Source organism: Triticum dicoccoides, chromosome 1A (assembly GCF_002162155.2).
Source record: "Triticum dicoccoides isolate Atlit2015 ecotype Zavitan chromosome 1A, WEW_v2.0, whole genome shotgun sequence".
Taxonomy (NCBI): Eukaryota; Viridiplantae; Streptophyta; class Magnoliopsida; order Poales; family Poaceae; genus Triticum; species Triticum dicoccoides.
The window spans coordinates 247761862-247788591 of NC_041380.1; positions in this window are offsets into that span (position 1 = coordinate 247761862).

Genomic DNA, 26730 nt, shown 5'->3' on the forward strand with positions numbered 1-26730 from the left:
GGAGCTCACCGGAATGAAGCTCACGGCGGCGCCGGCGTTCAGGTGAACTGGGTTTCGGGGCTAGGGAGCACGACAGGAGGCAAGGAGGGGTGTTACGACCTCCAGGGGTTGCACTGAGCACGGCCGCGTGCTCGGTTGCAGCTCTAGGCAACCGTGGCTACGGCGGCGACATGGCCGGCGGCGAAGAGCTCTCGGCTCCGACGGATTCGATAGCTACGCGATGCAAACGAGGCAGGGGAGAGAGGGGAAAGATTCCGGTGCTCACGGTGAACTCGCAGAGCAGGCTAGTGGGCTCGGGGATGGCTTGGTGACGACGAAAGAACGACGGCGATCTCGGGCGGCCGGAGATGGGGAAGATGGCGTGGGCGGCGATGCAAGGCATCCGGCGGGGCATGGGTTGGTGGAGAGGAAGAGGGGGTTGAGGCGGAGCCTCTGGGTGCAACGACGAGGCGAGGCAGTGGCTGTGGCCACGGCGACGCTCGTCGGCGGCGGTGGCTCCGTTCGGGTGAGCTCAGGGAAGAGAGCCAGGGGAGGAGAGAGGGAGCAGCGAGAGAGGAAGAGGAGTGAGGGGACACGGGGCGTCGTCGTGGCGTCGCTAGGGAGGTCGGGGGAAGCAGGAGGTGGCGTGCGGTGGCCGTGCGTGCGTCGGCACGCGCTCATCCTCCTGGCAGAGGAGGAAGGCGACAGAGAAGGAGGCGGTGGTGGGCTGGGCCGCTGGAGGAGCTGGGCCAGGTAAGTGGGCGCCAGGTAAGTCCAGGTGGGTTCTCTCTCTCCTGTTTTCTATTTCTTTCTGTTTTCTAGTTTTTTTGCTATTTGTTTTGATTTAGTAATAATACCAAACCATTTCATAAAATCCTGGAAACAATTATGGGTGCTTTCTGAATTATTTCAGTGACCCTTAACAATTTCCAACATTTATTTGAACATTTAAATTATTTATAGTATTTAAATGCCCAAAGTCAAATACAATAGGATTTAATTCAAAAATCCAGAATGGCCTAGAAATATGTGCATCATTGTTGGCAGGGGTTTTCACCTTTAACAAAAATAATGAACTTTTCTAAAGGCATTCTGGGTTCATTGAAAATATTTTTATTTTTTGATCCTAATTGCATTTTATTTAGTGCTAGGGTTTGTCATCCCCATTTCAAGTTTAAAAGAAATTTAGACATGATGCAACAGCCAAGCTAGCCCAGGTGCATAGCAAGCCAGGGATGTGACAACTCACCCCCACTAAACAAAAATCTCGTCCCGAGATTCAAGCGTAGGGTAAGGTGGAGGGGGAACGCCAACTAGCACAATCTTCACGATCCAGGTTGCACTTCAATTGAACATTGATTCGTTCACCATCATTATCTCGAAGTCTTGCTCTGAGAACTCCAACTATCATGACAACGAGAGGAAGGAAAGACCCTAAAAGAATTGTTCGTCTCGAAGGTCGAACAACTCAGGATTAACCCACGGAATGAGACATAGCAACATCTCTCGAGCTGAGAGACGAAGCACACATCCATAGGAATTGGAGTGAAGCAGATGACAAAGGTTCACTTGGTAGACAACAATTCCAGACTTAAGAATGTGGTGATCGGTTGTCAACGTAGCGAGGAGTTGAATTGCCATGATACCATAACGATGCACCTTAGGGAAGGTGACTCGTAGAAATATCCCCTTAAGTGGCAAAAAGAATTACCTTTGATTCAAAGATCATTGAAACTCTTTAAACCAGCCTAAGGCAATTCTCGAGCGACCGTTTGGAGGGGGTCGGTAGAATGGCATACTCGGACTTGGATGATGTGGATTACCTTGTTGAGGACAACGTGATGGATGAATTTGCTTACCACCGGTAATGGATGAGACCCATGGTAGGACCACTTTTGAAAATGATCCTGATCAGTAATTACTGAGAAGGGTAATCCAGAGTAGGGTGGCACGATGGCGGTGCAAGCCGGGAACAAAATGCAAATGATGGGAATGATTCTAGTAACTGGGGAGAGACTCAACAATAGAGAGTTATTCCACTATTGGAATGGTTATAGCATTGCCGAGGAAACTAAGAGCACTCCAGTTAGTGTCGATGATAACACCTAGCGCTTGTGCGTGCTCTCAAGAACTTGAGCATTTCCATATTCATCAGGGTTTTACCAATATCCGTGTCAAGGATCCTGGCAACACAACTTGCTACCACGATGAATGATGATGGATGATGCAGATGCAAAGGAAGATAACACTTCCTTAGATTTCACCCTTGGCGGGGCCAAGGAAATAAAATCTGGATGATCGACTGAGAGACATTTAGCACTCCGCTTCTAATGTTCTCCTTGATGTGCTAGTGTAACCCATTCATAGATATGGTTTGATATATAGAACATCAAGTAAAAAGATCGGACTTCGGAACACAGAAATCCATAGGGGCAACTAGGGAGTAAATCCTACGAAATCCCTATGGGGAGGTGGCCAACTTCTTCAATCAAGATACTACAATAATAGGTCTTTCGGCTGGGTGGTGCTGGCCACGACATCCACTTTACCAGTTATCGAGGGACCAATATTATAGTTCTTGGGGAAATGTTCCAACCATCATATCTTCCTGAGATTCAGATCTGGTTGGTGTCAGGATATTCCAGACTCATCGAGTCTAGGAAGAAAAACAAAAGTTTGCAACACAAATCGACGAGATGACGTTGCGAGATTCTTGGGGAATGAACTATGATAGCAAGCTCCAAAACATGAGCTGGTTCTGCTACGCACGTGTGAACATGTTGTCTCAGACAAACATGATCACATGGTAGTCTTACAATGAAACACTATCGAGTTCCGGTGGGGAACCATCATCAATGACATCGAAGTCTCCACGCATGGAAGTCCAAAGAGTTCACCTTGGACAGACTCCTTTATCTTTGAACAACTCAATCAGTGGCTTGGTGTTCTAGGATATACATATGGAATGAAGATGATCAGTCTAACAGACCACAGAATTCTTCGCATGTGCATGACTGACTTGGGATGATTCCAAAGGAGGTAAAACAAGCCTTCTCAAATTCATGGCGGCAACTTGCATCAAGTGCACATGAATTAGAGGGACTCACTTCTTTTGTCCAAACATATGCTTCACGAGCGAGTCATGAAGATAATGCTTACACAAGTTCCCAACACTAGCTTAATGTTCAACAAAATCATGGAGGAGATAAGGATGTTGTCAATGGGCTCAACAACAATTCATCCGGGTTTCCTTTTAAAAGGAATTCCGTAGTTAAGTGAACACGGTGATAGCATTGGTCAGACCCGAAAGATATAATGGTGTATGCTCGAGGAACAACCACGAGTAAGACAACATTACGAATATCGTTGGTTCTGATTTGATTTGACGATAGCCCATACTCAAATCAAAGGTTTGGGTAAGATAATAGATCCAACAATTGATCACAAGGACCAATTGATGAAGATATCATCTTTCTTCAACACACACACACACACACACACACAAAAAGATATCCCTTAACATGAACTAAGTCGAACAAGCTTTTATCTTCCAACTCTCCAAGTTGTTGTTTAGCTTGACCAACTAGCTCAGGGGTATCCCACACAGATTCTTGGAGAAGGGGTGGTTTACAGGAAACCATCTTGATCACGAACTCAACATAGCGGTCAGGTGGCAACCTGGTAATACTTCCGAGAAGATATTCGGAAAATTACAAACCACCGATATGTTATTAAGCCTGGGAACAATCCTGTTTTTCAGGGCAAGATGATATGATCAAATGAGCGAGGACTTGACAAAATCCTAACTCATCAATCAAAGGGTGCACCAGGAAATAAGGACTAGGTAGCACAATCTATCTTAGAATGGTGATTCAAAAACCAACATGCTAAGAATGAGAATATTGTCCATTTACTACCAAGCAACTAGTTGCTAGGGGTACTGATTTCACACATCATAGTTCACCCGTCGGCATTCCGGTTGCAACAACACGGAAGCCGAGAAATGAATAATGATGGCAAGAAGTATCACTGCAACAAGAATTCATAAGAGGGTGTGCAATTCCAATGATATTCCTGATATAAAGATGGTAATACCTCAAGGTAGAATAGACCAGAAGCTGGATTGCAACTTGATCTGCGGAACACCACTACTTTGACCCAATCCTAAATATGGATGAGGTACTGGAGTTTGTTTCTCCTAGTCATTCTGGAATAGAATGGCGTGACGGACCACAAGAGTAATAGGCATCGATGAATGAACGGACGCATACTCTTGACTATCAATTGATAGACGAGGGCCGGAAGACAACTAAAGCGGGACAACTCAAAGGAACATACGGTTTTCTGAGTTGTGGATTCATAGATTAGTATGTTGAACCAAGTTCAACAAAAAATTTCCGGATAACCCATGCAGAAAAGTTGAGCTAGCAGAGTCGCAATATAGAATGGAGAACTCATCGAGGGCACTCCTGTTGTGATCTTTTGATTCAACAAACTTCTGCCATAAAGTGGTTCATAGTATTTGGAAGAAGTAAATACCACGAACTTCGAGGACTATCGCAAAGGTTACTAATAACCTAAAGAAACTAGCAAACACTATCAACATGAGGTAAGTAGGGTGGATCTCGGGTTCAAAACCCAAGGAGTAGAATACCTGCTAACTAAATTGCATCACGAGATGCTTTCGGGAATAAAGGCCAGAATCATCACACTGGGAACACAAGGCATGACTGGATTACTAGGTGATACTCTAGACACCTAGGGTCATAATAATAACTCCAACATATATGTCAAGGCAGCAGAGTACCTCAACTCACCGATTGGTGTGGTTAATCTGGCCCAAAGGAACATCGAAACGGGAGGAAGGGATTTGCAAATTGCTTCAGACTATTTAGAAACCTGGGATGACTCGGACAGCATAACGGCTGTAAATGCTCGAAAAGATTTGAGACATGCTACAAAATGGTGGCATAACCACTTGATCATCATAATATCAAGGTTTGGAGATCAACAGTTAACGTACAGCAGTCGTAGGAACTAAACTCAAGCTTAAAACCAACAATCTTATAAGTCTACGGATTAGTAACACGTGATCCTGATGGAAAGAAGAGATAGCCTAGTTCTTAATCCCCGTAGAAGAGAAGATGATGACTCAGATCAGAAGGCCATGAGGTATAAGGAGTAAAAAGAGCCTTACGTTCCATCCCACAATCAATTCCCTTATATAACTAAAGAATTTCTAGACTCAACTTCGACCAGTTTGGCTTGGTAATCCTACAGGCAGTCAAGCTCCGATACCAACGCTGTCAGGACCCCGATCCTGAGTCACACCGATCTAGCATGTAACACATCATATCACTTTGCGGCCCCACGCACGGTATTCCCACGGGTGCCACCTTACCTGGCCCGGGACCGTTTGCGCCTTTTGGCTCACGTATATGATAGTGCCGCTAGCATCCATATGACAAAGAACCCGGGCTGACATGGCTAGTCGTGAACCCAAAGTGGCACTAACTTACAGGGACAGGCATACATGACCCAGCAACGAATGTGTCGGTCATCAGCGAGTGAATCCAGGCTGTAGCACTGGGCTAGCAGGACTCCGGTGAACCGGGCTGTAGCGGGCTAACAGGACTCCGGTATTCATCGCGTGACATTTCCCCGAAGGGACAGACACAGGAACGAAGAAGGACACATGCCGGCCAGCCTAAGTGTTCCGGAGCAGTAGCAAGCTACCATGGCTCAGTGGAAACACTAGGAGACATTTCCCGGTAAGAGAGGCTACTAAGGATAAACAACTAGATAGTCAGATCCCACACATACCAAGCATTTCAATAACATACACACAATATGCTCGATATGTGCAAATACAACATGGCATCACAACATGACTCTACAACTCAAGTATTTAATCAATAGGCTCCGAGGAGCGAGAAATTACAAACATGAGTCTCATGACCCAACATTCAGAGCATACAAATCAAAACACAAGCGGAAGCTATCATGTCTGAGTACAGACATCTATAAATGAAAAAGGCTGAGAAGCCTGACTATCTACCAGATCCTGCCGAGGGCACAAGATCGTAGCTGAGGTAACAAGCTAAACGTCGAAGTCCACGTGGAACTACTAGTGAGACCGAAGTCTCTCTGCAAAACATAAAATAGGCAAACATGAGTACAAATGTACCCAGCAAGACTTACATCAGAACTAACTACATATGCATCATTATCAACAAAGGGGATGGTGGGGTTTAACTTCAGCAAGGCAGCTTTGACTCGGTGGCAATCCTGAACAACGACTGCAAGTAACTCTTTGAGGTGGCGCACACGAGTCCACATATTCACCATATCAATACACCACTATGGATCCGCTCCCGTCTCCCTACGAGAACTCCATCCATAGCACTCACGCTTATCTTGCGCATTTTAGAGTATCCACTTTCACTTGTCTATGAACTGATATAAGCAACCCAGAAGTCCTTTTCCGCGGACACGGCTATTCGAATGATAATGTTAACCCTGCAGGGGTGTACTTCTTCACACACGCTCTCACCACTTACCGTCGTTTACACGACATGTACTTGGCAACCTTCAAGCGGAAGCCCAACGTGGGTGTCGGCCACGGCCTGCCTAAACACTCAAGTCTCTAGTCCAGGTTTATCGCCTATTCGGGTTCCATCCATGAGGAGATCTGGCCGGAGTTTCGCTCACAGCCCCAAACGATGTGAACAGGGTTCTCGAGACACCAAATGGGTGCCCGGTACACCGTGCCACGTGCCTACCGCATCACAGCCCACCCCTCCGGTCAGCGCTGCCCACGGCCTCCAGCATACTACAAACACCAGAAACTACTTGCAACTCCTGGACAGAGGACAAGGGTGATGAAGAAGCCGAGAGGGTCCATTGGTTTCGGGCCCAATGCGTGGTAGTAGCTGAATCATGGATCACAAACACAGAACTCAGTTCCTGAGGACGGCTGCAATGAGACAACCCACCATGTACTACTACATGGCCTCTCACCGCTACCTTTACCAAATCGTGTTCACACACTTAGCTCACACACAGTAGGACATGTTCACACACCTCTGATTCATCCCCGATGAATCAGACCTGACTCAACTCTAAGCAGTAGCAGGCATGACAAACAAGCATGAATGAGTAGGCACAACAGGGCTCAAACAACTCCTACTCATGCTAGTGGGTTTCATCTATTTACTGTGGCAATGACAGGTCATGCAAAGGATAAAGGGGTTCAGCTACCGCAGCAAGTAACAGATGAATCGTTGTTGTCCTAATGCAGTAAAAGAGAGCAGGAGCGAGAGAGTAGGATTGTATCGGAATAACAAGGGGGTTTTGCTTGCCTGGCACTTCTGAAGATAATATAGTTCTTCATCGGTGTCATCGATCTCGTCGTCGGAGTCACGTCTATCGAGAGGGGACAAACACTGGCAAACAAGAAAGAACACAATCAATGCAATGCACAATATGATGCATGCTATGACATGGCAATATGAATGTGTTTTGGGCTAATGCACCTAGCTATAATTTAAATGAGGTTGGTTTGAATACATGATTCAAATTCCAACTCCATATATGGTTATTTAAATGCCATTTAATTGATTTGTGCTAAACAGCAGATATAAGTTGTTCTAACATGCATGAAAATGGTACAGATGGATTCTTTTAATTTTTCTGATAATTTTTCATATGTAAATTATTTAATTTGGAGTTACGGTTGAATTTCTATGATTTTTAGAAGTTTATACAATTTTCTGGAATTTCCTGCATTTATTTTAAATCCAGAAAATTGTTAATTGCGCCAGCATGACGTCAGTGTGACATCATCAAGTCAACTGGGGCTGGTCCGGTCAAAGCTGACCCTGGGTCCCACTGGTCAGCGTCTCAGGCTGGTTTAGGTGGATGACATGTGGGACCGGTCAAAGTTGACTTGGCAAGGTCAAACCGGCACGTGGGGTCCATGGTATTAACACTAATTTAACAGAAAAAAATACTAATCCTAATTAAGCGCATGGGCCCACATGGTAGTGGCTCATAGGGTGATTAGCCCCTAACTAAGTGGCCACATCGGCCCGCCGGAGTTTGGCCGGCGGCGACCTCAAGCCGCGGCGGAAGCTTGCCGGAAATCCGCTATGGGGTTCCGTTTTGCGCGTGGTTTGCGTCTACGGGACGCTGGCAGTGAGGAGCATCTGGGGGTGGCAACAGCTCGAGCTGGGGTGGCCGGAGCTCACCGGAATGAAGCTCACGGCGGCGCCGGCGTTCGGGTGAACTGGGTTTCGGGGTTAGGGAGCACGACAGGAGGCAAGGAGGGGTGTTACGACCTCCTGGGGTTGCACGGAGCACGGCCGCGTGCTCGGTTGCAGCTCTAGGCAACGGTGGCTACGGCGGCGACATGGCCGGCGGCGAAGAGCTCTCGGCTCCGACGGATTCGATAGCTACGCGATGCAAACGAGGCAGGGGAGAGAGGGGAAAGATTCCGGTGCTCACGGTGAACTCGCAGAGCAGGCTAGTGGGCTCGGGGATGGCTTGGTGACGACGAAACAACAACGGCGATCTCGGGCGGCCGGAGATGGGGAAGATGGCGTGGGCGGCGATGCAGGGCGTCCGGCGGGGCATGGGTTGGTGGAGAGGAAGATGGGGTCGAGGCGGAGCCTCTGGGCGCAACGACGAGGCGAGGCAGTGGCTGTGGCCACGGCGACGCTCGTCGGCGGCGGTGGCTCCGTTCGGGTGAGCTCAGGGAAGAGAGCCAGGGGAGGAGAGAGGGAGCAGTGGGAGAGGAAGAGGAGCGAGGGGACACGGGGCGTCGTCGTGGCGTCGCTACGGAGGCCGGGGGAAGCAGGAGGTGGCGTGCGGTGGCCGTGCGCGCGTCGGCACGCGCTCATCCTCCTGGCAGAGGAGGAAGGCGACAGAGAAGGAGGCGGTGGTGGGCTGGGCCGCTGGAGGAGCTGGGCCAGGTAAGTGGGCGCCAGGTAAGTCCAGGTGGGTTCTCTCTCTCCTATTTTCTATTTCTTTCTGTTTTCTAGTTTTTTTGCTATTTGTTTTGATTTAGTAATAATACCAAACCATTTCATAAAATCCTGGAAACAATTATGGGTGCTTTCTGAATTATTTCAGTGACCCTTAACAATTTCCAACATTTATTTGAACATTTAAATTATTTATAGTATTTAAATGCCCAAAGTCAAATACAATAGGATTTAATTCAAAAATCCAGAATGGCCTAGAAATATGTGCATCATTGTTGGCAGGGGTTTTCACCTTTAACAAAAATAATGAACTTTTCTAAAGGCATTCTGGGTTCATTGAAAATATTTTTATTTTTTGATCCTAATTGCATTTTATTTAGTGCTAGGGTTTGTCATCCCCATTTCAAGTTTAAAAGAAATTTAGACATGATGCAATAGCGAAGCTAGCCCAGGTGCATAGCAAGCCAGGGATGTGACACGTGTCCACCATGTATACATCGTAGGAATAAGAGGCCGTCCATCGTCCAGTGAATGGCGGGTTTTGGCCTTGCTCCTTGTCAGCATCGTCGTCCGTACTGGTGATGTCTTCGGAGCCATAGTCAAGCATGTCGGTTAAATCCTAGAAAGTGGCTATGAAGTGGGTGGCGGGTGGGAAGCAAAATTCCCCATCATCAGCCTCTAGTTCGAACCATACATAGTTCGGCTGTGAGTCCCCCACCAAGGACAAGTTCTTTAATGAGTTCAGCACATCACCCAAGGGCGAGTGCTGGAATATGTCTACGGCGCTGAACTCAAAGATCGATAAGCGATCAAGTTCGGTATCCGCGGACTCACATGGTTCGGAACTTGTACCCGGAGGAGAGTCCGGAGTTCCGGTGACACGAGTATTGCGTGGGGTTAAGTCCATGTGCGGCTCCAACGCCGGGGAATCTGTGGCCTCCGTGGTAGGGTTGAGCCTCCAATCCTTGGATGTCGCCACGTGCTCTGGATCTAAGGCCAGAGTGGTCACATGAGCTATCTCCTGGATGCGGTCTGACGATAGATTTAGGTCATGTTCGTCAAGGTGACCAGGAGCGGTTGCCGCGATCTCGAATCCGGCGAAGATCAAATCTCCACGGATGTCCGCAACGTAATTCAAGCTCCCAAATCTGACCTGATGGCCAGGGGCGTAGCTATTGATCCGCTCCAGGTGGCCAAACGAGTTGGCCCATAGCGCGAAGCCGCCGAACACGAAGATCTGTCCGGGAAGGAACGTTTCTCCTTGGACAACGCCACTATCAACGATTGAAGGGGCCATCGGACCTTTCGTCGATGGCACAGTGGAACTCTGAATGAAAGCACCAATGTCGGTGTCAAAACTGGCGGATCTCGGGTAGGGGTCCCGAACTGTGCATCTAAGGTCGATGGTAACAGGAGACAGGGGACACGATGTTTACCCAGGTTTGGGCCCTCTCTACGGAGGTAATACCATACGTCTTGCTTGATTGATATTGATGAATACGAGTATTACAAGAGTTGATCTACCACGAGATCGTAATGGCTAAACCCTAGAGGCCTAGCTGGTATGGCTATGGTAATGAGTCTCTCTCCTATCCGGACTAAGTCCTTCGGTTTATATAGACACCGGGAGGATCTAGGGTTACACAAGGTCGGTTACAGAGAAAGGAATCTACATATTTAGTCGCCAAGCTTGCCCTCCACACTAAGGAGAGTCCCATCCCGACATGGGTGCAGTCTTCGGTCTTCCTATCTTCACAGCCCATCAGTCCGGCCCATGGCTCGCAGGCCGGATGCCCGAGGACCCCTTAGTCTAGGACTCCCTCAACCGGTTCTGCTCCGTGAGGAGGTCTTGAATCCACGAGGGGATCTTCACGTGAGGGGTCTTGAATCCAAGGTAGATCTTCTCCGTAGAGGCACGCGGTCTCTCTCATGGAGTAGATCCGATATGGATGAGCGATGCTCTATCTCTAATATGAGCTATCACAATGTTAACCCTAGAAAGGAGGTGGAGGTGGTCTATTTATAGTCTAAACCACGAAGGAGTAAGTGGGAGAGAGATACAAGGCAAAAGGCCCGGCTGCACACAGGCAGGTATCGGACGTCTTGTAGGGGTCGGACGTCTGGAGGCTCGGGACGGACCAATCGTCCGCTGGTCGTCGGACGTCCGCTAAAACTATTCTGTTGAAGAGGCACCAGATGTCTGGTGTCGTCGGACTTCCGTTAATATCGCCGGTCGTCCGGAGGTTGTCGGTCATCCGGCCGCTGTAGATCTCCTGGCTGGTCCTGGCGTGGTCACGTCCGACATCCGGTGGACGTAGGTCGTCCGGGCGCTGTAGAGTGTCGGACGTCTGGTGGCTTCCGGTCGTCCGGTCGCTGTAGACTCCGCAACTCCTTCTTCTTCTATCCTTGCTTCCACGCTTCCCTCGCGGATGGTGTAGGTGTTCCTTGGCGCTTGCACTCCTCCACGTCATGCGTAGCGTTTCGACAATACTTATATATGTACACGGGAGAAGTGTCAAGTAGTATACCATCCTCAAAGGGGTCAAATGAGCACATGTAAAGGAGATGATTCACCTTTGTGTATGTGAAGTAGATGTCGCACGTGTCGCTCGCCGAACGGACTCTTGATATGGTGATGTCCATAGGATGCTCCGCATCATGCCGGAGTGGTATACATGCAAAAAGAGCAAACAAAAACGACACTCGAAAATACAATGGTTAGTGCACACAAAGTGTCCATCATGTAAGAATGAGTCTGTTTAGCAATATTGTGCGTGGCAAGACACATGATGCTTATCCTAAAGATGTAAAATGATATGTAAAGCATTCATGGGAGCACGAGCATTCGTTGTGCACAAAAATGTATTGTGAATGTGATCAGTGCAACCATTGTGCAAAATGATGTCATAATGGGATGATTTATCGAAAGCATGAACATGGTAATACATGCTCAATATGAGTATGTGATCATGCAATTGATGATGGGCAATATGGTCATGATGTATGAAGATGCCATCAAGAAAGATCACAACAAATTTGCTAAGGAAATGCACAAGCTCATATATCATGGATGACATGAGAATACAAGATGCAACAAGGAAATCATAATGTGGGTCAATCCATGCATAAGATGCAAATTTGTCATGTGTATGATATGTCCATCGAGCATGACATATGTGAACACAATCAACAAATATGGAAGTGTTGGTGTACCAATGCTCGATGTCGTGGCATGAGTGGAGGTTCGAAGGTGCATCCAATAAGTCCGAGCGCTCCTCAATGTGAAGGTCCATAGAGCCAATCTTCAATGTCGCTCCTCCATTCGCGAGATGTATCGTGTAGACAACAAGAAGGAAACAACAATGAAAGAGTGACCCATCCAATATGCGTATTTGAGGATGGCTCAAAGGGAAGGAGTTCACCTTTATTAGAATGTCGAAAATGTTGGTGTCGCACATCGTGTATGTCTTCGCATGACCAAGTTGTCGCATAACGACACTGCCTTGTGAATCCTCCGAAATGAAAGAACATGAAAAATACTTGGAAAAACAAATGAGGTTAGCGGAAGTGCAAAACCTATCATTCGTGTGGTAGGATACCAAAGAAGTGTATGCATCATGCTCATCATAAGAAAGTACAACGGAGCATTTCATAGTATGGAGGCATATGATGCGAGAACAACCAAAGAGAATAGACTCAAAGAAACAAGCATGCATCACAAGTAATATGTCCAAATCTCCACGATCAATAAGCATAGCAACTTGGCACTCAATACAAGTGGATATGAAGGATGCCACTAATGGAGACAAGAGACAATGATCAAGATAAATCATGTGAGAGGAAAGAGCATATATGTCATCAACCCAAGAAAGTTTGTAAGAATGGAACATGGGTGATGCAACAAAGCAAGTAATCAGAGTGATCAAGTGGTGCAAGCTAGTAGTGCAAAGATGCAACGTACTAGAGGTAATCATGTCAAGCATGTCATGGGTGCAAATAGTGTGCATGAATAATTCACATGACATAGCACAAGCATGAAAGGATGATATGAGCAAAGTATCATCATTGTATTGGCGAGAGGCCATATGTAAATAGCAATGGGACATCATGACTCTCCCAACACAACAAGCATCAATAGCATGAGGCACATGATAAACATGGCAATAGCAACAAGGATCTCCACCAAGCATGCAAATACACATAGGAGTATCATAATGGTGAATCATGGGCAGATGCAAGCAAGGGTCACAATTGCATGGCACAATCATGTAAAGAGGCATAACATGCAAAGTGAAACAAGATACAATGGGCATAAAGTAACAAGTGATATATAGCCAATATCCGTGTGAGAGCCAAGTATAAGAGATGCATGTAGTCCTTGAGTGAAGGGAATGGTGGGAATGATAATCCACGGGATCCCAAATCGTTGTTGCTCTCAAGAGCTCGTTTCATCAACTCTTGGGATTGAGAGGTTGACGAGTATACGTGAGTACCTACACAAAACAAAGACAAAGGGAAAATTGTGTGTGCGTGGTATATGTACACATCATCCATCATGATGCGCACGTGCTTGTGTTGGTTTGCACAAAATATCCAATGCTCGAATAAATGAGATGCATGATATAGAAACGTGTCATCCATCATGATAGGTTTGTTGTTATGTATAGCATAATGGGGACTCATATTGTGTAATGCATCATGAGAAATATGTAGAGCATTGTTATTCATGGAATGCATATGGTGCAAGAAATTATGGGAATCATGCAAAGTATGGAATGCATCAAAATCTCCTAATATGTACGAGGAAACTATGGGGGTATCCTCATGATCATTAGTGGAAACATCACACGGAGAATATTGACAACATTCAAAACAATGCATATTTGGAACATTGTGATCATGGCATGGCATAGTAGATGAATTGCGCAAATCATGTAAAGGAAGCATGGCAATATCATCACATGAAAAACAAAAGCCAATGACCATCATCTTATCATCTATGCCATAAGTGCAAATGGGATTTATTTTAATGGGACATGCATAGTTACTATGTTGAGATTGAAATGATGCAATATGGAAGATCTCACTCATAGCATATGACAAGTTTAATGGATTGTCAAACATGATGTGACCAAAAGAATGTTCACATGATATCCTATGGAGCATAACATCACAACTAGGCAAATCGACATGCTCATCATCATATTCATCATAAATAGGTAAGTCATGACATGAGGAAGTCACACTAGCATGAAGCATGGGAATAGGTGTGTCAACATCATGCAAGCAATCATTCATAAAATAGTCCACTAGTGGGACAAGAGAAGCACCATCGCCTATGTTACCTTTGGAGCATCGCTCATGTGTTGTAGGCGAGGTGTCGAAGACCAAGTCGTGTTCATCTTCATCTTGATGGAACCATGTGGGGGGTGCATCTTCTTCCACCATAGCCATCGTTGTCTCTATTGGAGATATGGACTCGTCGAGGTTAGACATGTCGTCATGTAGGAGACCTAGCACCAAAGAAGAAAACACACTAGGAGTAGAGGTTAAGTCATTAAAAATCAAAGTGGCCTCACATGCCGTCTCAACTACCTCACTCACTAAGTGTTGCGGCTCACTCACTCCCTCTTGGATGCTCTCACTCGTATGGTTGGTGGAGTCACTCAAATGGCTCTCAACCTCACACAGGATGTGTGGCATGCTCTCATGTGTGGGGCTAGTGGTGATCACACTCATCCTCTCATAGGAAATGCTCTCAATGTCATGTATGGTGGAGTCACTCATGTCACTCATGTGGTGGTGGCTCTCCTCACATGGCAATTGGGGCATCTCATGATATATGGGTGTCGTAGAGATGTAGGTGCAAACGTCTTCATGCTCAATCATGTCATAGTCGTAGCCTCGGATGAAGGCCAAAGATGGCACATCATCACTCTCCTCCAAGACCAAAGATAAAGGTCTCATGTGCGGTCTCGTAGCTTGACTCGGAGAATGAGTCCTTTTGGGGTGCCATATTCATATAGTTGAAGAGGTTCATGCTCGTGGTTGTGGTCGAAGGGGATGGCCCTTGCTCGACCTTCTTGTCACCATCTTGTTGTTGGAGGCCCATATTATGTGGCACCTCGTAGCTCGTCTCCATGACCGGAGGGAATTTCCCATGCTTGACCATCTTCCTTGAGGGGCTTCCGAAGATGGAAGTGTCGCCCTCACTTGTAGGTGGTCGCCTTGTAGTTGAAGATGTTGACGTAGGCGAACTCAGGGGAAGTAGGTGAAGATGTCGTACGTCTGAAGGCAAAGATGCCTTGAGAACACTTCGCGAAGATGCCGAAGTGGTTGGTGTAGCCGTAGCTCCATCTTGGTGGTGCTCGTCTCGCGGTCTTCTCTTTTGCTCATGAAGCTTGGACTTGGCATGAAGTAGGGCTTGTTGGGACTTCTACATTTGCACTTGGTGAGCATCTTTGTGATGATGTTGTCATTGTCGTACTTGAGCTCGTAATAGTTGTCGTTCGTTGTCGTCGTGCACATGATGCTTGGAGGTGACTTGCCCTTCATGATGAGTTGTATCACGAATGTGATGATGGTCGCCATGGAGATGTGGACGTGGACGACTTTAGCTTGTATCATGTTTGCGCTCCGAAGACTTGTGACTTGAGATGTAGTTGTTCACGCCGTCGTTGTTGTGGAAGACCAGAGATGAAATGCCTTGCCTATCCATCACAAGACTCGAGCAAATATGAGTGGAAGAAAGAGAAGAACAATACCAAATGTACCTTGACCGATGTTGAAAATGGATCAATGAGCACTCAATGATGTAACAAGGAAATAGCACAATTGGTACCAATCTTGTTGATTTCTCACACCTGCACAAATAAGGCTTATGGTGGTGTTCGGTGAGGAGAGTGGCACAAAAAAATTTGATGCAATATGTTAGCAAGAGTCAGTAATGTTGAAAGAGATTCACAAATTCGCAAGTGAAACAAGTAGTCCAATAGCAATATGGGTGGCACACGAAAACACACACATGGATAGATAAATGGGGTCGTGTAACCAAGGAATGAGCTCAAAATGTGGAATCCACGAAAAACGCTCATGTTGCACAACTCAAGAGAGACGCTAGCACGATTGCTCAATAGGCGGATACGACACTTGTGCACATCCTATAAGATGCAAAATATATGAGCTTTCTATCCCAAGTATGCTATGTATGTATGGTTCCCCGTGTTTCACACACGATGATCCAAGATGATCAATATGGTAGTATGATATGTAATGTGGTGTGATGATATGGCCATTTCTTACAAGCTCTTTGCTCTTTGCTCTTTTGCTTAAAAGCTTTTTTTTGTATATGGCCACAATGCGAAATGCACAAACCAAGATAGCAATTGTGTATATGCGGGAACAAACTTGAGGCACATGAGATGATATTATACCAATATGATATGGTTTGTATGCAATGTATGGTGTAGATCACTAATGTGCACAAGTAACGTTGCCGGCAATACTCAAATGGCTAGTCTCGATAGGCAAGTGACGCAGAATAGGCTAGGGGTTATCAATGCAATGACAAGGGAATATACAATGGAGGGATACCATGATACCAAGATGATACCGATATGGAGGTTACCGTCGAGGGTTTCTCGTTTGTAAGCCACAGACGGATGATGGTGAAGTGGTCAATGTCGATGACGACCTCGTGGCAATGATGAGTGGCAGTGATCTTGACGAAGATACCAATATTATGGAGACTCGTCCCTAAGTAGCCGAAACACCTTAGGAAAGGAAAAACCGCGAACTCAAAATCTCAAAAGACAAATGTCAAATGGTGGTAGTGGGATGTGGTGGTGGTGTTGTGGAAGCTCAATGGGATTGCGGAAATGCAATGATGGGTTATGCGAGTAGGCAATGCAGAAGTGGAGGTTATGGGGTTATGTGAGTCGGAGTTGAAGGTCACCGTCCCTAAGTAGCCGAAACACCTTAGGATACACAACTCACAACTCAAACAAAATTCGGTTAAATTGGGGTGGCGGAAGTGTATGGTGGGTAAGCCTATGCGGTAGTGGAGGTTGATGAAGAAGCAACTGTCCCTAAATAGCCGAAACACCTTAGGAGACTCGAATCACTACTCAACCAACCACTAATGCTATATGGATCACAATGGTTTAGGTTGCGGAAGTCGGTGGTGGTGTAGCGGATGATGTGGTGGAAGCCCTAGGCAAATATGCCGAAGTTCCAAATATTTAATGGAGTCAAATGATGTTGGAAGTATTTTTGTGGGAAGGGGGATGTCAAGATCTTCAAAATGAGCTAAAGAACGTCAAAATTGGAGTTCGGATGAATTAGTTATGGACAAAACAAACATCGGCCGAAGTGTGAAACTACAATTATCGGACGTTTGTAAATAGACGGATGTCCGGTCGCCGGACGTCCGGTCGGGCTCGGAAATTCGCTTATTTCGTTCTGTTGGCCGGTTCCGGTCGTCCGATGGATGACGGACGTCCGGTGCTTCATGGGGGTCCGGACGTCCGTAAAAACGCCGGTCGTCCGGTGGGTCGGGGTCAACGGGAGATGCGAGTTTTGGGACGCGATTTTGGGCGGAAATTGATGATTTTGGGGTCAAAATTGATGAGATTTCATGGATAAAAAGTGGGGAAACTTGGGGAAATGCTAGATCCACTTGAAACCAAGCATCTATGGATCAAATCCGACAAAACTTCATCAAACTAACAAAGCACAAAAAAAATTGGGGCTATTTTTGGTGGGGATTTTCGAAATTGGGGAAGAACACAACAAAATTAGGCTAGAAAACAATGAGGGAAGGCTTCGAAATCATGATCAACATGGCTCTGATACCAAGATGATGTAGGGTGGAACCCTAGATGGCTGATCTTTCATGAAAGGAGCGGATCCCGCGAAGAACACGAAGAACACGAGGGGAAACACGAGGGGAAACACGAGCGAATCACTCAAACCAACAAGAACGATCACACATATGCTACATCCAAGTACACATAGAGATCACATGATCCAAAGTCAACAAGGGACGATACAAAGGGTAACCAGTTCTTCTCCGTGAGAACGTCTTGATGGGGGCCACTCGTGAGGGGGTCTTGAATCCAAGGTGGATCTTCTCCATAGAGGCGCGCGTTCTCTCTCGTGGAGTAGATCCGTATGAATGAGCAAAGCTCTATCTCAAATGAGCTAAACCTATGCTAACCCTCAAATGGTGGGGGTGGAGGAGTATATAGAGTCTAGAGCCACGAAGGGGTAAGTGGGAGAGGGATACAAGGCCAAAGGCCCGGCTGTGCACAGGTAGGTACCGGTCGTCCGGTGGGTACCGGTCGTCCGGTGGCTCAGGAGGGACCGGTCGTCCGGTGGGTACCGGTCGTCCGGTGGCTCAGGAGGGACCGGTCGTCCCCTAGTCGCTGGACGTCCGCTGAAGACGTTTTGTGAAGAGGCACCTGACGTCCGGTGTCTTCGGACTTCCGTTAATATTACCGGTCGTCCGGTGGGGGCCGGACGTCTGCTCGCTGGGAGGTGCTGTAGCTGGCATTGGTTGTGCTTCAGGCGCCGGTCGTCTGGTGGAGTCCGGACGTCCGCTCGCTGGCAGATCGTCCGGTGGAGGCCGGATGTCCGCTCGCTGGAGCTTCTTTGGCAGCTCCTTGTACTTGGTGTCCTCGTCGTCTTGTCCATGGTCCTCCCTTTTGTTCTTGGTCATGCATAGCACATATATTTGAGGTAGTAGCCATGTCTCACATATGGAAAGTGATGGTTCGAAGAGGAGCGAGTTCACCTTGTGTCCAATGGTGTATAGTCGAGGTCTCATCTTATGTATCCTTGGGGCTTGGAGAGTAGTCAGAGTGTACATGGGGATGAACGTGGGATCCTCCGCATCACCCCCTCTTCACCGCATACTATATGCTCCTCCCATAATATATGTACAACCCAAAAGAATCCTCATCGATGGTGAAATTAATTAACCTCTCCCGATGTAGGTCAAAGAGATGCATGCATGCATCGATGATGGCCTCGTGGGCCCACAGATGGAAGTGTCACACGTGAGTGTCCTAGCTAGGATATGCATGTGGCCCAAAAAGGTGTTGTGTGATGTTTGAATAACCAATTTCACAATTTTGATGTGGCATGTTGATGTCTACTACACAACCTTCTTCTTGTAGATGTTGTTGGGCCTTCAAGTGCAGAGGTTTGTAGGACAATAGCAAATTTCCCTCAAGTGGATGACCTAAGGTTTATCAATCTGTAGGAGGTGTAGGATGAAGATGGTCTCTCTCAAGCAACCCTGCAACCAAATAACTAAGAGTCTCTTGTGTCCTCAACACACCCAATACAATGATGAATTGTATAGGTGCACTAGTTCGGCGAAGAGATGGTGATACAAGTGGTATATGGATGGTAGATAAAGGTTTTTGTAATCTGAAAATATAAAAATAGCAAGGTAACTAATGATAAAAGTGAGCACAAACGGTATTGCAATGCGTTGAAACAAGGCCTAGGGTTCATACTTTCACTAGTGCAAGTCCTCTCAACAATAATAACATAATTGGATCATATAACTATCCCTCAACATGCAACAAATAGTCACTCCAAAGTCACTAATAGAGGAGAACAAACGAAGAGATTATGGTAGGGTACGAAACCACCTCAAAGTTATTCTTTCCAATCAATCCGTTGGGCTATTCCTATAAGTGTCACAAACAGCCCTAGAGTTCGTACTAGAATAACACCTTAAGACACAAATCAACCAAAACCCTAATGTCACCTAGATACTCCAATGTCACCTCAAGTATCCGTGGGTATGATTATATGATATGCATCACACAATCTCAGATTCATCTATTCAAACCAACACAAAGTACTTCAAAGAGTGCCCCAAAGATTCTACCGGAGAGTCAAGACGCAAACATGTGCCAACTCCTATGCATAGATTCCCAAGGTCACGGCACCCGCAAGTTGATCACCAAAACATACATCAAGTGGATCATAGAATACCCTATTGTCACCATAGGTATCCCATGCAAGACATACATCAAGTGTTCTCAAATCCTTAAAGACTCAATCCGATAAGATAACTTCAAAGGGAAAAAATCAATCCATTACAAGAGAGTAGAGGGGGGAGAAAACATCATAAGATCCAACTATAATAGCAAAGCTCGTGATACATCAAGATCGTACCACCTCAAGAACACGAGAGAGAGAGATCAAACACATAGCTACTAGTACATACCCTCAGCCCCGAGGGAGAAGTACTCCCTCCTCGTCATGGAGAGCGCCGGGATGATGAAGATGGCCACCGGAGAGGGATTCCCCCTCCGGCAGGGTGCCGGAACGGGTCTAGATTGGTTTTCGGTGGCTACGGGGGCTTTTGGCGGCGGAACTCCCGATCTATTGTGTTTTTTGGAGGTTTCGGTATTTATAGGATTTTTTGGCATAGGTCTCACGTCAGGGGGGTCTCCGGGTTGTCCACGAGGCAGGGGCCCACGCCTAGGGGGGTGGGCACGCCCCCGACCCTCGTGGGCAGCCCGGGACTCTCCTGGCGCAACTCTTTTACTCCGGGGTCTTCTTTTGGTCCATAAAAAATCGTCAAAAATTGGCTCATCAATTGGACTCCGTTTGGTATTCCTTTTCTGTAAAACTCAAAAACAAGGAAAAAACAGAAACTGGCACTGGGCTCTAGGTTAATAGGTTAGTCCCAAAAATAATATAAAATTATATAATAAAGCCCATAAACATCCAAAACAGATAATATAATAGCATGGAACAATCAAAAATTATAGATACGTTGGAGACGTATCAGCATCCCCAAGCTTAATTCCTGCTCGTCCTCGAGTAGGTAAATGATAAAAACAGAATTTTTGACGTGGAATGCTACCTAACATATTTATCCATGTAATTCTCTTTATTGTGGCAACAATATTCAGATCCATAAGATTCAAGACAAAAGTTTAATATTGACATAAAAATAATAATACTTCAAGCATACGAACTAAGCAATCGTGTCTTCTCAAAATCATATAGTTTGGTCATGCTCCATTTTCATCACACAAGAATGTTCTCATCATGCACAACCCCGATGACAAGCCAAGCAATTGTTTCACCCTTTAGTAATCTCAAACTTTTTTCAACTTTCACGCAATACATGAGCGTGAGCCATGGATATAGCACTATGGATGGAATAGAATATAATGAGGGGGTTATGTGGAGAAGACAAAAAGGAGAAAGTCTCACATCGACGCGTCTAATCAATGGGCTAGGGAGATGCCCATCAATTGATGTCAATGCAAGGAGTAGGGATTGCCATGCAACGGATGCACTAGAGCTATAAATGTATGAAAAGCTCAACAAAAGAAACTAAATGGGTGTGCATCCAACTTGCTTGCTCACGAAGACCTAGGGCACTTGAGGAGGCCCATTGTTGGAATATACAAGCCAAGTTCTATAATGAAAATTTCCCACTAGTATATGAAAGTGACAAAACAAGGGACTCTCTATCATTAAGATCATGGTGCTACTTTGAAGCACAAGTGTGGAAAAAGGATAGTAGCATTGTCCCTTTTATTTTTTATTTTTTTATTTGGCCTTTTTTTTATTTGGCCTTTTTTGGCCTTTCTCTTTTTTTGGGACAATGCTCTATTAATGATGATCATCACACTTCTATTTATTTACAACTCAAAGATTACAACTCGATACTAGAACAAAGTATGACTCTATATGAATGCCTCCGGCGGTGTACCGGGATGGGCAATGAATCAAGAGTGACATGTATGATAAATTTTGCATGGTGGCTTTGCCACAAATACGATGTCAACTACATGATCATGCAAAGCAATATGACAATGATGATGCGTGCCATAATAAACAGAACGGTGGAAAGTTGCATGGCAATATATCTCGGAATGGCTATGGAAATGCCATAATAGGTAGGTATGGTGGCTATTTTGAGGAAGATATAAGGAGGTTTATGTGTGAAAGAGCGTATCGTATCACGGGATTTGGATGCACCTGCGAAGTTTGCACCAACTCTCAATGTGAGAAAGGGCAATGCATAGTACCGAAGAGGCTAGCAATGATGGAAAGGTGAGAGTGCGTATAATCCATGGACTCAACATTAGTCATAGATAACTCACATAATTATTGCAAAAATATACAAGTCATCAAAAACCAAGCATGCATGCTCCTAGGGGGATAGATTGGTAGGAAAAGACCCTCGCTCGTCCCCGACCGCCACTCATAAGGAAGACAATCAAATAACACCTCAGGTTTCAAATTTGTTACACAACGTTTACCATACGTGCATGCTACGGGAGTTGCAAACTTCAACACAAGTATTCCTCAAATTCACAACTACCCAACTAGCACAACTTTGATATCACTATCTCCATACAATCATCAACTATCAAACTTCTCTCAGTATTCAATGCACTCTATATGAAAGTTTTTATTATATCCCTCTTGGATGCCCATCATATTAGGACTAGTTTCATAACCAAAGAAAACTACCATGCTGTTTAAGACTCTGAAAATAATATAAGTGAAGCATGAGATTTCATCTATTTCTTTAAAGGAAACCACCGCCGTGCTCTAAAAGGATATAAGTGAAGCACTAGAGCAAATGACAAACTACTCCGAAAGATATAAGTGAAGATCAATGAGTAGTCGAATGAATATGCAACTATATGAAGACTCTCTAACATTTAATAATTTCAGATATTGGTATTTTATTCAAAAATAAAGCAAAACTAAATAAAATAAAATGACGCTCCAAGAAAAACAAATATCATGTGGTAAACAAAAATATAGCTCCAAGTAAAATTACCGATGAACGAAGACGAAAGAGGGGATGCCTTCCGGGGCATCCCCAAGCTTATGCTCTTGGTTGTCCTTGAATATTACCTTGGGTTTCCTCGGGCATCCCCAAGCTTAGGTTCTTGCCACTCCTTATTCCATAGTCCATCGAATCTTTACCCAAAACTTCAAAACTTCACAACACAAAACTTAACAGAAAACTCGTGAGCTCCGTTAGCGAAGGAAAACAAAACACCACTTCAAGGTACTGTAATGAACTCATTATTTATTTATATTGGTGTTACACCTACTGTATTACAACTTCTCTATGGTTTATAAACTCTTTTACTAGACATAGATTCATCAAAATAAGCAAACAACACATAGAAAACAGAATCTGTCAAAAACAGAACAGTCTGTAGTAATCTGGATCAAACGTACACTTATGGAACTCATAAAATTATCAAATAAATTTCTGGACGTGAGAAATTTATCCATTAATCGTCTGCAAAAATAATTAAATAAATAGCACTCTCCAATAAAAAATGGCAGCAATTCTCGTGAGCGATAAAGTTTCTGTTTTTTACAGCAAGATCAACAAGACTTTCCCGAAGTCTTCCCAACGGTTCTACTTGGCACAAACACTAATTAAAACATAAAAAATCAATAATAACAGAGGCTAAAATTATTTATTACTAAACAGGAGAAAAAAGCAAGGAACAAAAATAAAGTTGGGTTGCCTCCCAATAAGCGCTATCGTTTAACGCCCCAAGCTAGGCATGATGATTTCAATGATGCTCACATAAAAGATAGGAATTGAAACATAAAGAGAGAATCATGAATAATATGAGTCATATGACTAGCACATTTAAGTCTAACCCACTTCCTATGCATAGGGATTTTGTGAGCAAACAACTTGTGGGAACAAGAATCAACTTGCATAGGAAGGTAAAACAAGCATAACTCCAAAATTTTAAGCACATAGAGGGGAAACTTGATATTATTGCAATTCCTACAAGTATATATTACTCCCTCATAATAATTTTCAGTAGCATCATGAATGAATTCAACAATATAAACAGCACCTAAAGCATTCTTTTCATGATCTACAAGCATAGAAATTTTATTACTCTCCACACAAGCAAAATTCTTCTCATGAATAATAGTGGGAGCAAACTCAAAAAAATAATTATCATGTGAGGCATAATCCAATTGAAAACTAAAATCATGATGACAAGTTTTATGGATATAATTGTTCTTTATAGCATACAAGTCATCACAATAATTATCATAGATAGTAACTTTGTTCTCATAATCAATTGGAACCTCTTCCGAAATAGTGGATTCATCACTAAATAAAGTCATGACCTCTCCAAATACACTTTCATCAATATAATCATCATAAATAGGAGGCATTCTTTCATCATAGTAAATTTTCTCATCAAAACTTGGGGGACAAAAAATATCATGTCCATCAAACATAGCTTCCCCAAGCTTGTGGCTTTGCATATCATTAGCATCATTGATATTCAAAGAATTAATACTAACAACATTGCAATCATGCTCATCATATGAGGATTTAGTGCCAAACATTCTAATGCATTCTTCCTATAAAACTTTGGCACAATTATCGGAATCCTTATTTTCATGAAAGACATTAAAAAGATGAAGCATATGAGGTACCCTTAATTCCATTTTTTGTAATTTTCTTTTATAGACTAAACTAGTGATAAAACAAGAAACAAAAAGATTCGATTGCAAGATCTAAGATATATCTTCAAGCGCTAACCTCCCCGGCAACGGCGCCAGAAAAGAGCTTGATGTCTACTACACGACCTTCTTCTTGTAGACGTTGTTGGGCCTCCAAGTGCAGAGGTTTGTAGGACAGTAGCAAATTTCCCTCAAGTGGATGACCTAAGGTTTATCAATCCGTAGGAGGCGTAGGATGAAGATGGTCTCTCTCAAGCAACCCTGCAACCAGATAACTAAGAGTCTCTTGTGTCCCCAACACACCCAATACAATGGTAAATTGTATAGGTGCACTAGTTCGGCGAAGAGATGGTGATACAAGTGGTATATGGATGGTAGATAAAGGTTTTTGTAATCTGAAAATATGAAAACAGCAAGGTAACTAATGATAAAAGTGACCACAAACGGTATTGCAATGTGTTGAAACAAGGCCTAGGGGGTGTCCATGAGGAAGGTCGACCTACAGAATAGTTAGTTCGTGCCAATGCCTATCAATCCTGCACTTCACGTTCAGCTTTACAAGCAAGATGGAATAAACGAGTGATATTATTATACTCCTTATACTCTAGAATGGTTTGAATCTCTCTATTTAATCCACCCATAAAACGTGCAAGCATAGCTTCAATATCCTCAACAATACCACATCTAATCATGCCAGTTTGTAATTCCTGATAATATTCCTCTACAAAAAAAATTCTTGTCTTAAACGCTGCAACTTTTGAAGTAATTCACGTTGATAATATGGTGGAACCCAACGAGTACGCATAGAAGTTTTCAAAGTAGCCTAGTAGTTGGAATATTATTCGTATATAATCTACGATGTTCAGACCACCACACACAAGCAAAACTAGTGAAAGCACAAAGTGCAGCAGCAACACGTCTCTCCTCGGGATATTCTAAACATGTAAAATGTTGTTCGGTTTCTAAATCCCAAGTAAGATGTATATCAGGAACGTATCTACCCTCAGATGGTGGCATATTCAATTTTAGTTTAGGGAGGTGGTCATGATCTCATACCTGAGGGGGAGCCCTACCATTGCCATTATTTTCATGTGGACAACCTGGTGGTTGTGGTGTTGGTGGTTGCACGTAGTTCTGATTTTGATCAACCTCATCCACGTAATCTCCCGCATAATCATCCTCCTCCGAATCAGCAGCAAGAGCCACAGAAGTATCAAAACAACACCAACCATTTGGCCAGGCTCAAGAGGGACACGGCTCGCTCAGCGAAGGGCTGTTTCGCGACGTGGAGGTAGTCATTGTTGTTGTTGTTGTTGCAGAGGTGCGGCAGGTGCAGCCGATGGTGGTTGTGGAAGACGCGCAAGCAGTTCATTAAATTTGTTATCGAGCTTTGTTTCGAATGTCTTCTCAAAGCCAGTTATCTTATCCATGGCCTCTTCAAAATTGTTCAGCGCATCTTGCACCTGTTCAGTCATCATTTGCTGAAATTTATCATGCAACTCCTTATTCGTCATGTTCTCCCAGTCAGTCTCATCGACTTGTGATCCTGCCATGGTTAGCAGCAATAGAAACACACAAGAATATGATCCTATAGACTACTAGAAAATAGTGGTGGTGGGGCGTCACAAATCCGTCAAGCAAATATCAAATTCTTACCAGTTCTAACCCAGCAGCAGGCGGTGATCAGCAACCGTCGTAGTCAAAATTCTCAAAACTTGGATAGAGAGATTTCCAGGGAGAGTCAAACACACGATGTAGATGTATGTTGTGCTGGGAAGGCTTATAATATGGTAGCAAAAAGGGTCAGCAATAATCAATTGAGAGATGCAAAGTTGAATAAATGCTCAACAACGGTACTGTGCTAGTCCTAGGCTAGACCGTGCTAGAGACGCAAGCCTAGAACACTAACAAAATCATGGCGCTGCACATGAACAAGGGAAAAGCACACTCTGGATTTTTTTTCACTCTTCGAGGGTATGGTCATCTTGCCTGAGATCCCGCAATGAAGAAGAACGAGTCCATGAAGAAGACGAACGGACGTAGTCGAACGAATCCTCACAACTCCAGAACGAAAACGAAGCTAACGAGAGAAGTGAGGCAGTCCTGGACTAAGGGGTCCTCGAGCGTCCGACCTGTTATCTATGGGCCAGACTGATGGGCTGTGAGGATATGAAGACCGAAGACCGAAGACCGTACCCGTGTCCGAATGGGACTCCCCTTGGTGTGGAAGTCAAGCTTGGCGAACAACTATGAA